We start from the raw sequence: 14,977 nt of genomic DNA on the forward strand, positions 1-14,977 counted from the left end.
GCCAAAGCCCCCCCCCCCCAATTCATCGTGGGCATGTGAGGCTATTGGCCTTGACCCTAAGGTGTTAATTGTTTTGTAGGTGCAATTTTGTCCAAGAAGAAGGAGGCAGAAATTTGCATCCACAAATTGGTGCTTTCATTGAGAGTTAAAGTACACAAACTCGTAGAAGACTCTCACATAAAAGGTTTTTCTCTATTTTTTCTTGTCCATTTGTATATTTTTCGTACGTTCTTATTATTAGAATTTTTTATTTGGAAAGATTCTTTGATAAAACGTAAAAGAGAAATACAATGACTAGAAATTTAGAAAATTCCACAAGTGAAAATTCCAATATTTAAGAAATGGGACCGTGGCGATCCACGAGGCTAAATGTGATCATAAGTGGAGCGGCACCACCGCTACAGGGCTTCACCATGGCAACCACCGCGGTGGCCACCACGACCACCACCACGACCAAGCCGTGCCATCTAAGCAAGCCCATGTTGTACCACCTAAGGCCCACAACACCAAAACCACGGCCCAAGCCATGTCACTCTAAGCCCAACGCGTTGCCAAGCCGAGCCTTAGCCACGCACCCACATGCGCCACACGCCGAGCAGCCTGCTCTCGTGGCCCAACCTGCTCCCACCGAGCAGCTTGCTCCCGTGGCCCAGCATGCTCCCGTCGCCCAATCTGCTCCCGTGGCCTTTCAAGCAGTCCAAATCGATCCAAGATTAGTTCAACCGTCCTCACTCCAAAATTTCGGACCAATGATCGAACTGGGAGCATTTTCACCACATTCTTTTGCGGATTTGACATTTCCTAACTCAAATCTCACGCCCAAAGTCTACCACACTTCCACAGCTCAAGAAGACGCATTTCTTCCAAGCTATTCCAACCCAAATGGAGAACAACACTTGTCTCGACAAGTCATAGAGTTGACGAGTGCCCTCGCATAGCAAGCAACCTTAGTGAACCAGTTCTTGCAGCGCACCGAGATGCAACGTGCCCCAAACGAGGTGTCCTGAAGTAGGACAATGGCAAACAAAGAACCCCTCCTGCAACGTCCCAGCAAGCAGCCACTCGACCAGCCACGAACCGAGTGTTTGGGCAATGTACATTCTCGATTGGGCCCCTGAGATAGTGTATACTCCCGTCTTAGCTCGCCGAGGAGGTGCACTCTAGGCTAGGCCCACGGACGAGCATATATTCATGGTTGGGGTCACACTTCAATAGTCAACATGAGCAACCTTCTAAGTGAAGTGTTCATTCACGGTTAAGCCCACAAGAAGCATCATCCATCTCACATCGGAGTAGGCAGCACGATGGATGGAGATAAGCAGTCACTCAATTTGGCTCAAGTTCAACCGCCAGTCTGTGAAGAACTTGCTCGCCTGCTAGGAACACACTACACGCACCGCATTTGCGGCATAGACGAGCCAAACATATGGAAGAACAGCCTAGAATAGCAAGTCATGACTGGGGGCAGCCGAGAGCTCTGCTACCCTAACAAAGGCAAATTTAGGAAGAAGTAGAGAGACTCTTGACCAAGTGATTGTGTGATTTCCAACGCAACGAGGTCACCGACAAGGCACTACAACGGAACATGACCAACATATGTAGGTCACCCTTCACGAACGAGATGGAGTAGGTAGAGCCTCCACGCCAGTTCAGCATGCCACATTTCACATCTTTCAAAGGGGATGAAGACCCGGAGAGACAGTTAAAGCACTACCGAAGAGCAATGATCCGCTATCGAAACAACGATGATCTCATGTGCAATATATTTGCCACCACTCTACAAGGCAAGGCACAAGATTGGTTCTACACCCTACCGCCGCAATCTATCCGAAGTTTCGACAAACTTTCTTTGGCTTTTACCAAAGAATATTCATCCTATCGCTCGATCAAAAAGAAGTCCGACCATTTGTTCAATGTCAAGAAGAACCCAAAAGATCGCTTCGTGACTATGTGAAGAGGTTCAAAGCAGAGAAGACAAGGATAGTCGGATGCAACGACTCATAACTAGAGTAGCCTTCCAAAAAGGACTTCCAAACCACTATGACTAATCCAGCAATGCTGAAAAGTACATAAAAAACAAAACCATATCTTCCCTTGGTCATATTAAAAGGCTGAGACATCATCTGCATTGGAGGGAATAGATTATGCAAATGTTCCACTTTGAGTCTATGAAAAACATGTGAATTTATACGAATAAATCGAAGAAAATTAAACAAATTCCAACGAATGTAAGAAAATTGCACAAATATTGAAAGGAGAAGAAGACTAAGAGAGGAAAATTGAATTCAAATGCTATATATTTCCTTCAACAAAACAAAATACATAAAAATAAGTAAATAAATAAATAAAAAAACTCAACTGTTAGGCTTCTAGTGATACTCATGCTACCTTTCAATCGAATTTCAGTTTACACATGCATATTGTTTGATGTAAAACTAATAATGTCTTCTTCTTTTTTCTTTGTTTTTTTTTTCCTTAAAGTTTCATGTATGACTTGTCACAGTTTTTTGTATAAAGAATTGTCATGTATCATTCATCAATTTGAAATGTTTTTGTTTGGTCTTTTGGCAACAACCAAAAAATAGGATAAACGACATATAAAAGATATGTGTGCAAATAGATCTATTATTTTTATTTTATTTATTTATTTTCAATTTTCATAAAGGTGGCATAAGCTCGAGCTCATTAAGGAACAAGTTGAGCCAAGCCATCCCAAGGCTAAAGTTTGTTATACACACAAGCCGAGTAGAGCCTAGTCGAACTCAAGCTTGAAAAAAATCATTTGAGCTGAGCTTGAGCAATACGGTTTTATTGTGCTTGAGTACTAAAAGGGAGTGAAACTTGAGTCGCTCGGTATTTAACTTTGACTTCGCTCATTTACACCCCTAACTTCAGCAAAAAAAATTAAAAAAAAAAAGGATCTCACACACTTCAAGAGAACATGGAATCCAATCAAGTAACAATAGCCAACAACCCAAGATTTAAGGTTGTGGTCTAACAGAGGGTTTGAGTTGTTTGGGCTATGTACAGTTTGTTAGTTTGTGAGAATTTTATGCGCCTTAATTTATCTCTTTTCAACTGTTGTTTTTAGAGTCATATTTACGTGTTTTATATGTATTGTGTCCAACTTTTTTTAGTTTTGAAGAATATCGTTATTTCGTAATATATATATATATATATATATATATATATATATATATATATATATATATATATACAAGTCCCACTTTTTGGTGTTTAGTTAAAAGATAACTTCTGCAAGGGGCAACTGGGAAATGCTTAATATGAGCAAGGCCCACTTTTTGGTGTTTAGTTAAAGATAACTTCTGCAAAGGAGCAACTGGGAAATGCTTAAAATAGAAGCAGTGCAACTTTTTGGCGATGTACAATCAGGAGGATGAAAAGAAACTAATTAGGAGTTGTACTAAAAGGAGATAAGTTGTTAAACGTGGTTAATGTGATAACAGTATTAATAACTTTAGGTTGGCTATAACGAGTGAAAGTGTTCATCAAATATTCCAACGTTTATTGTTTTATATGGATTGTTCTAACAAATTGTTTGCAGCTTCGTATTGATGTTGACAGTTTGTCTCAATATTCCGAGGTATAACAGGGTAGATGCTCCTCCTGTGATTTCGAGCTTCACCGTAGAATTAAAATTGTGTACAAGACTTTTTCTTAAAGAATGGTTTGGTAAAATTGTCAGGATTTAAATCAAGATGAAATCAATACCTGTAAAAAAGACTGTAGCCTCAGTTAATCCTATATTTTTTTTTATTTATAAGAATCAATACGACCTCTATAAGGGAGACTTAATTTGTAGACTTTTTCTTCTTATGAGCACGTTTATATACTTTGCTTTCTGCTCAAAAGCTGCTTCTCTGCTCAGTCTCGGGGGTAGAAGCTGCTGGTTCAGCTTCATATAAATTTGATCCTCTGTTTCTTGTTTTTCTGTGTTAATATACTTGGAGTGTGTGTGTTTGTGCGTGCGTGTGTGTGTGTGTGTGTTGGAAAGGTTCTTATGTGTACATCCGCTACACTACGCAGTGTGCCAATGTGGTGTATGAGAATATTTACACAAATTATAACCCTAAATCTAACACATAATATGTATCCTAAACCCAAAACCCAAATATCATATATGTGATGTATTTGTCATCTTCTAGTGCCAGAGGCAGCGCACACGTCACTGAACACAATAACATTATATTAATTGATATCAAAATCCACGTAGGGACGATGAGGTATACATAAGCAACCATCTTATTCAATTAATACTAGATCATACTTTGTGGTTAGTGAAAAGCTCAACACATCCCTCAGGCACGCGGACCGTTCCTTGGCCCTTTTTGTTATCAGTTGTTGTCGTACCAGAACTGTTTTTGAAGATATGTAACCAGTTTGTCATCGACTTGGAAGGCCTTGGCTAGAACATCTGGATTGATGGGAGGGTTGGCGCCAAACACTGCATTTGCTATGGTGATGACTCCTGGGTTCTGGCTGCTAAGACCAGAAATGGCGACAGCATTGGTATGTCCCACATTCAGTTGAAAGTGAATAAGACCAACTGGGAACACAAATACATCTCCCTTGTTCAACACCTTGGTGAATAGACGATTATCCGGGTTCGACGTTACGAACCCAACGTAGAGTGTACCTTCCTGGAGAAAAAGGATTTCCGTGCCGCGTGGGTGAGTGTGGGGAGGGTTTAGGCCATTTGGTGCAAAGTCTATGCGAACTAGCGATATGCCGAGAGTTTTAATCCTGGTATTTGGTCCACATTAGCAGGTGTCACCGTTGAACCCAACGGATTTTGTGTGCTTCTTGGAGTTTGAAGCCCAGAAAAGAAGAAATCATTTGCTGAAGCAAGCTTTGGGTCCTTGCAGAATTTCCCGTTCACAAACACTGCCGTTACACGCCAAAAACAAAAATTAATTAATTTATTAGTATTAATAAGACTATTTACATGATTAACACGAACAATATATATGAGCTTCTATTAAACTGGTGCCAAATTGTCAGTAAATGTGATACGTACAAGGAACTAAATATTTATGTACTAAATACTAACGTACTCATATTATTCATATGCATGCTTTATATATTTTCCATGCTAAACTATATAGAAATACAATCTTCATACAAAATATTCCCAATGGCTTACGAAAAAATAATTGTAAAAAAAGAGAGGATATATACTACATATATATTATTGCTATACCCCCTAATTTGGTGTCATTAAGTGCAACGCAGAAGTCCTGGAGGGGACCGGGGTCAGAGGCAGAGACAAGGGAGGTTGCGAATGCCAAGATGGCAGCAATGCATACGAGGAATTGAGCACCTTTCATGGTTAATTAGGATTTAAACTTAACTTAAAATGCCTCAAAACTTGTATTAATGTGTAGCGGGATGAAAATCCCGTATGGTGCATGTGCCTATTTATAGATCGGAAAGAATGACTTGGTATTCGATATACCTTCACTGTCACCAGCCCCATTAATATCCAGAAGCAGGTTAAGTCTTGGTTTGATGAAATATTTTAGTTCGTATTAACCAAAATTTCTTTCCCTCATCCATACATGGTTCAATTTCTTATATCCACATAATCTTTTTGAGAAAATTAATATCAAAATTTTGAATATTTGACAGTGCAAAATTTAAAAAAACACTAAATCGTCTAATGATGTTTTTTTTTTTTTTGGTAAATATGGTACCCACACGTATAACTGCGCTGTTTAACTTAGGGTTTCATTTGAACTATACTTTCCCTTCTATATTAATACTAATAACTAGGGACAATGTTTTTCTACTCAACCCACTAAGTTTCGAGTTCAAACTCTCCCCTTTAGAGTAACTTAAATTGTAATATCACTTTGTAATAATAATAAATAAATAAAAACTCTACATAAAATGCTTAAGCGAATTACAATTTCAAATACAGATAATTGTGAGTACTACTACTTCAAAATATTTATTCCGTACTCTTTACTTTTTTGTTACGTTTTACACTGACATGATACCAAATGCTATTTTAGTGTAACAATACTAATTTCCTTGAACGATTCTTTGTGTTTGGCACTTACGTGCTAACTTTTTAGTTTTCATTTAATTACCTTCTCTAAAGGGCTATTAGCTAGTACAGGATCCGGTGAGAAGAAAATGTTTATATAATCATGGGGATAAAAACTATGTATTAGTAGTTGGAGATATTTTTTAGTATACTATAAAGACCGCTCAGTATATCAAGTGTAATAATACAATTGATTGAATTTTTTTTAAGTTTCCAACTATTTTGTTATTATATTTATGTACTGAACCGTATTTTCGACACACTGAAAAAAAAATTTATCGAGTTTTGAGTTTGGACTAAAATGAGTAGTTAAAGCTATTGCGATATGGATAATAAAACTTGCAATTAACATTGAAGTTGACAAGTTTGCCTCAAAGTTGACAATTTTGCCTCAAACACTGACATGATACCAAATGCTATTTTAGTGTAACAATAATAATTTCCTTGAATGATTCTTTGTGTTTGGCACTTACGTGCTAACTTTTTAGTTTTCATTTAATTACCTTCTCTAAAGGGCTATTGGCTAGTACAGGGTCAGGTGAGAAGAAAATGTTTATATATTCATGGGGATAAAAACCATGTACTAGAAGTTGAGATATTTTTTAGTGTACCATAAAGACCGTTCAGTATATCAAATATAATAATAAAATTAATTGAATATTTTTTTAGGTTTCCAACAATTTTGTTATTATACTTATGTAATGAACTGTGTTTCTGACACACTGAAATTTTTTTTTCAAGGAGTTTTGAGTTTACACTAAAAGGAGTAGTTAAAGGTGATGCGATATGGATGTTAAAACTTGCAATTAACATGTTTACCTTAAAAAATAAAAAAAAATAAAAAAAGACCGACTTGCAATTAGCATTGAAGTTGACAATTTTGCCTCAAACACTATTGCCGCTCCAAACTGCTCCTATCATTTCCAACTGCACCGTAGAAAATTGAGTACAGGACTTTGTCTTCCTTTTCATTATTCTCAACCTTCTAGATAGGAACTGGTGTTGCTCACTTTCCCCATAGAAGAATTAGTTGCTGCAAGTAGTTTTTGGCCTTGTTTGTGGCTTTGAACGTGTGGTAACTTTGAATTACATTGAGTTTTCCACACGTGGAAAACAAGTTAATGAACGCAAGGTTATATACAGTACTTATGGTTTGCTATGTGTGTTCAATTACGTGGTGTGGTATCAATTTTAGTCAAAAATATGGACCATACGTAAATATATTTACATTAAAACTTTTATATAGCAATAATGTTGAGGTCAAACTCATTTTATTATTATAAAAGGTTATTACTCATTAGAGATGTAGTTAAAATAATTGATTTAGTTATCCTTAATAGAAGTGAACTACATTAGTAGTAGAGCATGTCAAGATGTTGTTGAGAGCATGAATCTCATGTTGAGAAAAAAAAAGATCTTGTATGTGCTTATAAGTAAGCTGAGTTACTTTCTATATTGTCAATTAGTAATCTCAATTTTGCATGTGTGAAGCTCAATGGCTACACGGGCTCCATGTTACCCGATTTATGTTGTCCACGTGTCAAGCTTGAAAATTCGCCACACGCAATGGTCTAAAAAACGCTCTAGGCTGCCGCTCAGGCACTAGACGGCGATGCTCCGCCCAAATTAATCCAAAATCGTTTACTAAATCGGGAAAGCTATTAGGCGGCGTAAGGCGGACGCTTGGGCGGCCTAAATGGACACTAGGCGGGCTAAAAGGAAGCTGGATGGTCTGGGCAGCTTGAGAAAATACGACTGGTCTACCCATAAGCAGGCAAACAATGGCCAATTTAAATGCTCTACACCTCGCCGTCTTCTCTCCCCAAAGTCTCGCCGTCTCCCTCTCAGTGTGACGATGGTTTACAAGACAAGAGAGAGAGTATGGATCTGTAATTGCAGATGTGGTGATATGGTTGATGGCGGCAATGGTTTTTGCAGTGAGCAGCTTAGGGTTTTATTGTGAAAAGGGTGAGTCGGTGATTGGGAATCGGGAGGCTGTACAAGTATCTTGGTGTATTCTTTTATTCTAATAGGAAATATAGGATAATAAATGGATTAGATGGCTTTGGGTTTTTGGTTAGGGTCCATTACGCCCATCTACAATGAACTCGACAATTCTATTCAAATATGAAACAAGGAATACAAGGTCCAACCTTGCATTTTATTAATGAAAAAGGCCCAAAAAATTTATAGGCTTAGAAAATGATACAAAAGGTATAAAATTTTACATATTTTCTTACACATAAGTTTTTCTTTAAAAAAAAAAAAAAAAAAAAACATATTATTCAATGTGTATTCACATATTATGTAGTAAATTGAATTAATTTATATGATGTAAAATAAAATTACTTAAATCCGCCTAGGCGCCCGACTAGCGCCTAGCGTTTTTTAGAACTTTGGCCACACATGAGAAGACGTATTGAGAGTATGAATTCCTGTAAAAATATGACTCCTTGTATTTATGTGTGAAGGTATTACAATATGTATAGGGTTATATCAATCCCTATTTACGTAGAAATCCGACACCAATTACAATTGAAAAATACTTTCTTAAAATACATTTACGGAGAAGATTTGGGGTTAATTTCTTCCAATCTAACAGTTCCACATATGGGCAAGGTAATAAATTCCTATAATACATGCAATAATTACAAAGACGTTCGGGATTAATTTCCTCTTATCGTGCAAATTCAACATCGGGGAAAGGAGGGACTTTGCATGCATGTGCTTCTAAGTAAGTTCGGCTACTCCTTATATTGCCAATTGGTTTTATGATGGAAGCTCAACTTTCTTCAGATGTAACATTGGAAAAAAGAGACACTTAATCTCTAAAAGCGCTAGTGGTGTATGTGTGCATATGTAGTGCTCTCTTGATGCTTCCCTTTCTAAGTAAATCTTATGAATACATATAATACAACCAGTGCAATTTCAACCCATTCAAGTGAATACATTTCCTTCTCCTTGTAACATTGCATATTTTTGGATTGATTGACAAATATTACTATATGGAGACAAGCTTCTTAAGATGGAACTGAATAAGTTATAACTAATTACAATGTGGAGTTTATTTCTATGTTTAACCGGGACAAATTAGGACTTAGATTTTTTATGACTACATGGAGGTTATTTCTTTTTATAGTGTCACTATAGAGAAGTTTTACTGTAGTATGTTTTTACTGTGGGAGTTGCAACTTCTTAAAACTCCGATTGAGAGAAACTTACCTCTCACCCACGACCCCCCTTGTCACACACTCACTTAAACCCTATCCACTTCTCTCCAATTGATGCATCAAAGGGTACTGCTATTCACATATCCATTTTTACTCCTCACACATCCCTCTCAATTTTCGGTCATCAGATCGAATGAATTGAAGAAGATCACTAGTCAAAAATTAACAAGGGTTTGTGAAAGGTAAAGATGGGTGTATGAATAGCACTTTCCTTCATCAAATTCAATCTTCACTACCCCCAGGGTGATTTCTACAAGTTATTACCAAGAAAACTAAAATCATGATAATCGTCTTGTAGATATAGAGGTGATTTTCAGGCGAATCAAATTGGAAACAAGGTTTCATATATCCATTCCAAATATTTCAAAGGTGGTGTTGTTGATGCGGATGGGGAAGCAACCAGCCATGTGCTAGTTAAGGTGACGCATCCCGAAGATGCCAATGCTTCGTGTAATCTTTTTCCCTTCACTAAGTTTGTTCTACTGGTTTTGCTTAGAAAGGTTGTTAATGAGACACCAGTTTTAGTCATCCGATCCGACAATGCAGGTTTTGCTTAAAATCCTTAGTTTGTCGTTCACATGGGTAGAAATTTCCAAGAGTACGAAGTTTCTACCACGTCGACTACTGATTTTTCTCTCTGCTTGGTTTTTTCAGGTCGTCCTCATGAAGAGCATACATTTAAGTTTTGAGAGAGAAAAAGAAGAGGCATTGACATGGAGTTCCCGTGATTAGCCAATTGAGAAATTCGTGAATGTCCAAAGTGTTGCAGGGCATTTAGTCCACAATTGGAGTAACTGGTAGGCCATTGATTCCTTAATTCAATAGGTCATTCATTTCTCAATATTGAATTAAGGGTATTTGTGTAATTTTCCATGATAGTCACCCAACCTTATAAAGATGGTTATGTCTCACATTGTAACACTACGAAATTCTCTAATAAGAATTCTTTGATTCTCTCTCAAATTAATTTCCTCTACAACAAATATGAATTTTTGCCATGATAAAAACTCCACTATATAAAAGTGGCTATGTATAATTTGTGTGGATGCAAATTTCCGTCTTCTTCTTCTTGGACAAAATTGCACCTACAAAACAAATAACACCTTAAGTCAAGGCCAAGAGCCTCACGCGCCCACAATGAATGGGGGAGGCATTGGCCGAAGAACCTTTGATGCCAAAGTTAGAATTTTGAGGGAAAAGTGTTTGGAGAATTTAGAGAATTTTGCAAAAGAGTTGGAATTTTGTTTTGGAGAAAATGAGATGGTATTTATAGGGGTGTGGCCGGCCCCTTTGGGAGGAGATGGACCGGCCACTTGGATGGTTTTTTTTGTGAGATTCATGATTTGTATGTTTTGAATAAATACCTATTTTGAGCACTTTTGACTTGATTGAGGGATGGTTGTTCACTGCTTGCGCGTAGGAGTTCTGATGTTCCTCGAGGATAATTTTGTCATTTTCACCCTAGAATCCACATGTCACCTTCATATTTTTCTTGATTATTTTTGGCTCCACAATTTGTTAATTCAGAATCATGTTCAAAAAACTTCTTAATTATGTTCTTAGAATTGGTAGATTACTCTGGTTTCGAACATAATTTGAATTAGAACATAAGTCAAATTTTTCGGCACATAATTAGAAATAAAAATACACTTATAAATTATGATGAGTGCACAATCAAACTTTTGAAATGGCATCAACAACACTTACTGTTCATCAATAATGACTAACTAACTACACCATACCATAACCCATCTCAGCCCTTAAGTGCCAACGGGCAACATATCTTGGGGATTAATTGGCGTAGGTGGACGGGGGAAGCCATGCTCCGCGCCGCCCTACATCAACTCTTCACCATGCCATCACATGGTGGGCTTCACGAAAAAGAATTGCCCAAATGCTTGGGGATGTCACTTTTGTGGAGCTGAAGCCCCCCAATGCCCTCATGACCTTCAATGATTCATTTTCGGATTCAATGTGTCCTCGCAAATAAAGTGGCCACAAGCAGTTGTATTCACACACAAAAATGTTCGACACACTGATTCCGACCTGTTAGAGAAGACCTATTCCACTTTTAACGCCTCTAGCATTATGCTCCAGCAGCAATAAACAAAACGGAACTATTAAAGATTCTCAGACCTCATAGCAATTCTCTTCACCAGGCCATCCCACGGTGGGCTTTATGAAAAAAAAAAAAAAAGAGCCAAAATGCATGGGGATGTCACTTTTTAGCCTTTCTTGCAATTGATTTGAGCATTGTAAATCGGTAATATTATGGGCAGAAACTCCATATATATTATATATTATTTTATTTTATGACCGATGTTGGATCATATTCTCCAACACGCCCCCTTACGAGTGCGTCACACTAGATCACAAAAGAATCCAATTCTCACATTGAAAACCGGTCAAGTCATTATACGGAGGTAGCCCAACTTTAGGAGGCGAACTTGAGCCTAGTAAATCGGGCTTAGAACTTGTCGAAAAAATAGTTTGCTCTGATACCATGATAAACTTTATAGCCCATGTAGGATCACCACTAATATCACCGATATTATCCCAACTTAACCACCTATTACTAAGTTTGTTCAAAAAAGAAAACCACAACTAGGTGTTAGATTTTATCACAAATGCCTCGGTGATATTAGGAGTGAAAACTCTCATACAGTATTTGAATATTAATTTTTTCATACAACAGATGTAAAATTCTATCTCTAAAACACATTTTTTTCATACATTTCCACTCATTTTATTCAAGCATTTCCAACAAACTTCTCATCTAAGATTTGCTAAGAGTCTTAGCCTAAGACTATTTAAACAACTTTGAATTGTATTTTATGGTGTTGATTTAGCAAATGTTAGCTGATTTGTCAATTTTTGGAGCTAATATTATTCCAAAGGCTAATGCTAGATATGAGCTAAAAGTTAGTAGGCCATGAATTTTGTTTGTTATTTGAATGGTGGTGGAGGTGAGCCCCCATGCCCACATGATCTTCACTCGTTCATTTCGGATTCAACGGTCCTCGCAAATAACGAATGAGGATTCTCTTTGGATTTTTTTTGTGAAGATCTAAATGATTATTTCTTCGTATTCGTTTATCGTAAATTGTGCAGTCAGTTTTTATTAGGTACTATTTATGTTCAATTTTAGATAACAATTTTAAAATAATTTTTTACCATAAAATATACGATAAATGAATCCGATTAAAGAATTACTAATATTGTCACCCAAAAAAATCCAAATAGGATCCTCATTCGCAAATAACGTGGCCACAAGTAATTGCGCGCGTGCACGCACACACAAATCTCAAACTCTCGACTCTTGAGTACTGGTGTGTTTGTTTACCTTCATTAAGTTTCACTAGATTAGACTACACTGAAACTTAGTGAAATCTTGTGTTTGTTGTCAGAAAGGATTAGGTTTAATAAGATTAGCTTTCACTTGCACGGATTACAGGCCTTAGCGAGTCCCCCCGAAACCTATAGGATTGCTAAGACCGTGCTCTCTCTCGTCCTTATGCGCTCGCCTCCTCTCTCTCTCTCGGCGTCGTCTGATCGACTCCTCTATCGTGTCCACATCTGTTTGACCCCTCCGACGTCAGCCACCACTCTCTGCTGCATCGTCGTCTGATCAACTCTTTTCTCACGTCCTCATCTGCTTGACCTCTTCGGCCTCAGCCATTCCTTACCACGTCGACTGATCAACTCTTCTCACATGCTCATCTTGCTCGAGGACCTCACCAGACCATCCCATCGACCACTGAAACTCAAGTCGCAATCTCGCAGATAATTGTTGATGTTTACGAAATCATAGATTTTGTATTTCACAGATGTGAAAGTCCCCAATTTTTTATTCTCTTGCCGCTTGATTTCGGTTTTGCTCTTTGGTACTTGCTCTAACCCTCACAAGATTTGCAATTTCTGCTAATGGTGATTGGAATTTGTGCTGTAGTCTTGGAAATCAGTTTTTTTTTTTTTTTTTTTTTTTTTTAAAAAACCAATTTATCTGTGAATTTGGTGTTATGATTTGTGTAAATTGCTGCTATTGTGTTGTGGGCGTTTAGCAATTTCTACAATTTTTTTTGCAAAATGGATATATTTCGGTTTCTAATTTCTGCAATTTCGTTTACGATTACTGTTAGCTCGACATTTGTTCACATCATCCAGTTTGCTTCTTTTTTGTACCCAATTTATTATTTGGATATGTTTTTTAGACCAAAATTCGGATAATATTTTTTTCATTATTCTGCCTCTTAGTCCTACACTGCATCAAAGGTATAACTAATTTAATCCAGTTTAGTCTAGTCTAAATCAATCCAATTTAATTCCTAAAGCTAATCCAGTCCAAGATAATCCGGTACAACAAACACACCATTAACAGCTACAATAAATAATGTATTAAAAAAAAAAATATATGTGTGTGTATATATATAGGAATAGGAGTCATCCTCCATCGTGTAAACGACAAAGAGGTAGATGCAAAAGTGGTTCCACGTGATTCAATCTTTTTGCTGAATATTCATTTTCCTACGATGGGCCCATTCCGGCATTCCCATCCAAATGATTCCCGCAAGTACGTCGTCGTTTTTTCAATTAACGTGGTTGGTGGACCGACTTATAGATATGATCGATCATAGCAAATGAATATCTTTGTCGGGTTAAGATCCTCTCCTCATCTCATCTTTTCGGATCCTGCAAGTCAACCAATTATGACCGTCCACAAGAAGATCATGTGGCCAGGAATCAACAAGAAGCGGCGGCCCTTCGCCCACATTGCAAGAAGTGGTCGACGATGTCTCTCGGTGATGCCCGGCTTCTTCTCTGGCGAAGGTCGTCGTCTAATCGATGCCCATTGAGGCAAGTTGATGTCCGGCTGCTTCTCCATAAACGGCACTGCATTGAGATCCATCGAGCCAAGTCGATGCCCAAGTCCAGAGATTCACGTCAAGTGGATGGATCTGCGATAGCTGGGAAGGGGGAGAACGAAGTGGACTACCCCGTTTACGGCGGGGCTGCTACTTGCTGATTGATTCGCAGGATTTTAACCAATCTTCATCATTCTCAATTTCTAAATTGTTAATTAACAGTATAAAAAGATTTGAGGTATTAGCTGATTTCCTACTAATGTAAGCGGATGTCAAATTTTCCGAATTTTAATTTTAATCAATTATCCTCTTGCATTTTTATAATTAACTAATTTTTTTTTAAATTTTAATTTTAACTGATTATTCCACTAAACTTTTATAATTGTCCTATGTACTCCTAAACCCTAAAAATCACACAAAAAATATGTCGAAAGTGAACTACCAGAAGAGAAGAAGAAGAAGGAACAATATATTGTTTACATTAAGAATAAAATTACTTTTTTTTTCAGTTATAAAATTAAAATTAAAAAAAAAAAGACATTAACCAATTATAAAAGTTAAAGAAACTAAAAAAATAATTATTAAAATTAAAATTTATAAAAAAAAAATGACAGTTCCGTACAAATTTTTAAAAAAAATTCGACTTACCCCTAAACAAAATTTCATGATTAAATCATCTCGAGGCGAAACCTAATAAACTAATAAACATTTGTTTGGGGTTTTTTTGGGTCCACATGCTTGATACTATCACGTGAAATTTGATCGGAGCATCATCACATGTATATCATCCGGATGTATTCCACAGGCAATTTTTT

The 14,977-nt window shown here is 37.2% G+C and overlaps 1 pseudogene across 1 annotated transcript; it reads right to left on the minus strand.

Moving 5' to 3' along the window:
* Positions 1-4,111: 4,111 nt before the first annotated feature.
* Positions 4,112-5,419, minus strand: LOC137729925 (germin-like protein subfamily 1 member 11; annotated as a pseudogene). Its single transcript, XR_015951893.1, has 2 exons — positions 5,222-5,419; positions 4,112-4,905 (listed from the first exon to the last, which is right to left on the minus strand). The product of XR_015951893.1 is annotated as a germin-like protein subfamily 1 member 11 (transcript).
* Positions 5,420-14,977: the final 9,558 nt, after the last annotated feature.

This window comes from Pyrus communis, chromosome 10 (genome assembly GCF_041283825.1).
Source record: "Pyrus communis isolate YQ-2024b chromosome 10, ASM4128382v1, whole genome shotgun sequence".
Lineage (NCBI taxonomy): Eukaryota > Viridiplantae > Streptophyta > Magnoliopsida > Rosales > Rosaceae > Pyrus > Pyrus communis.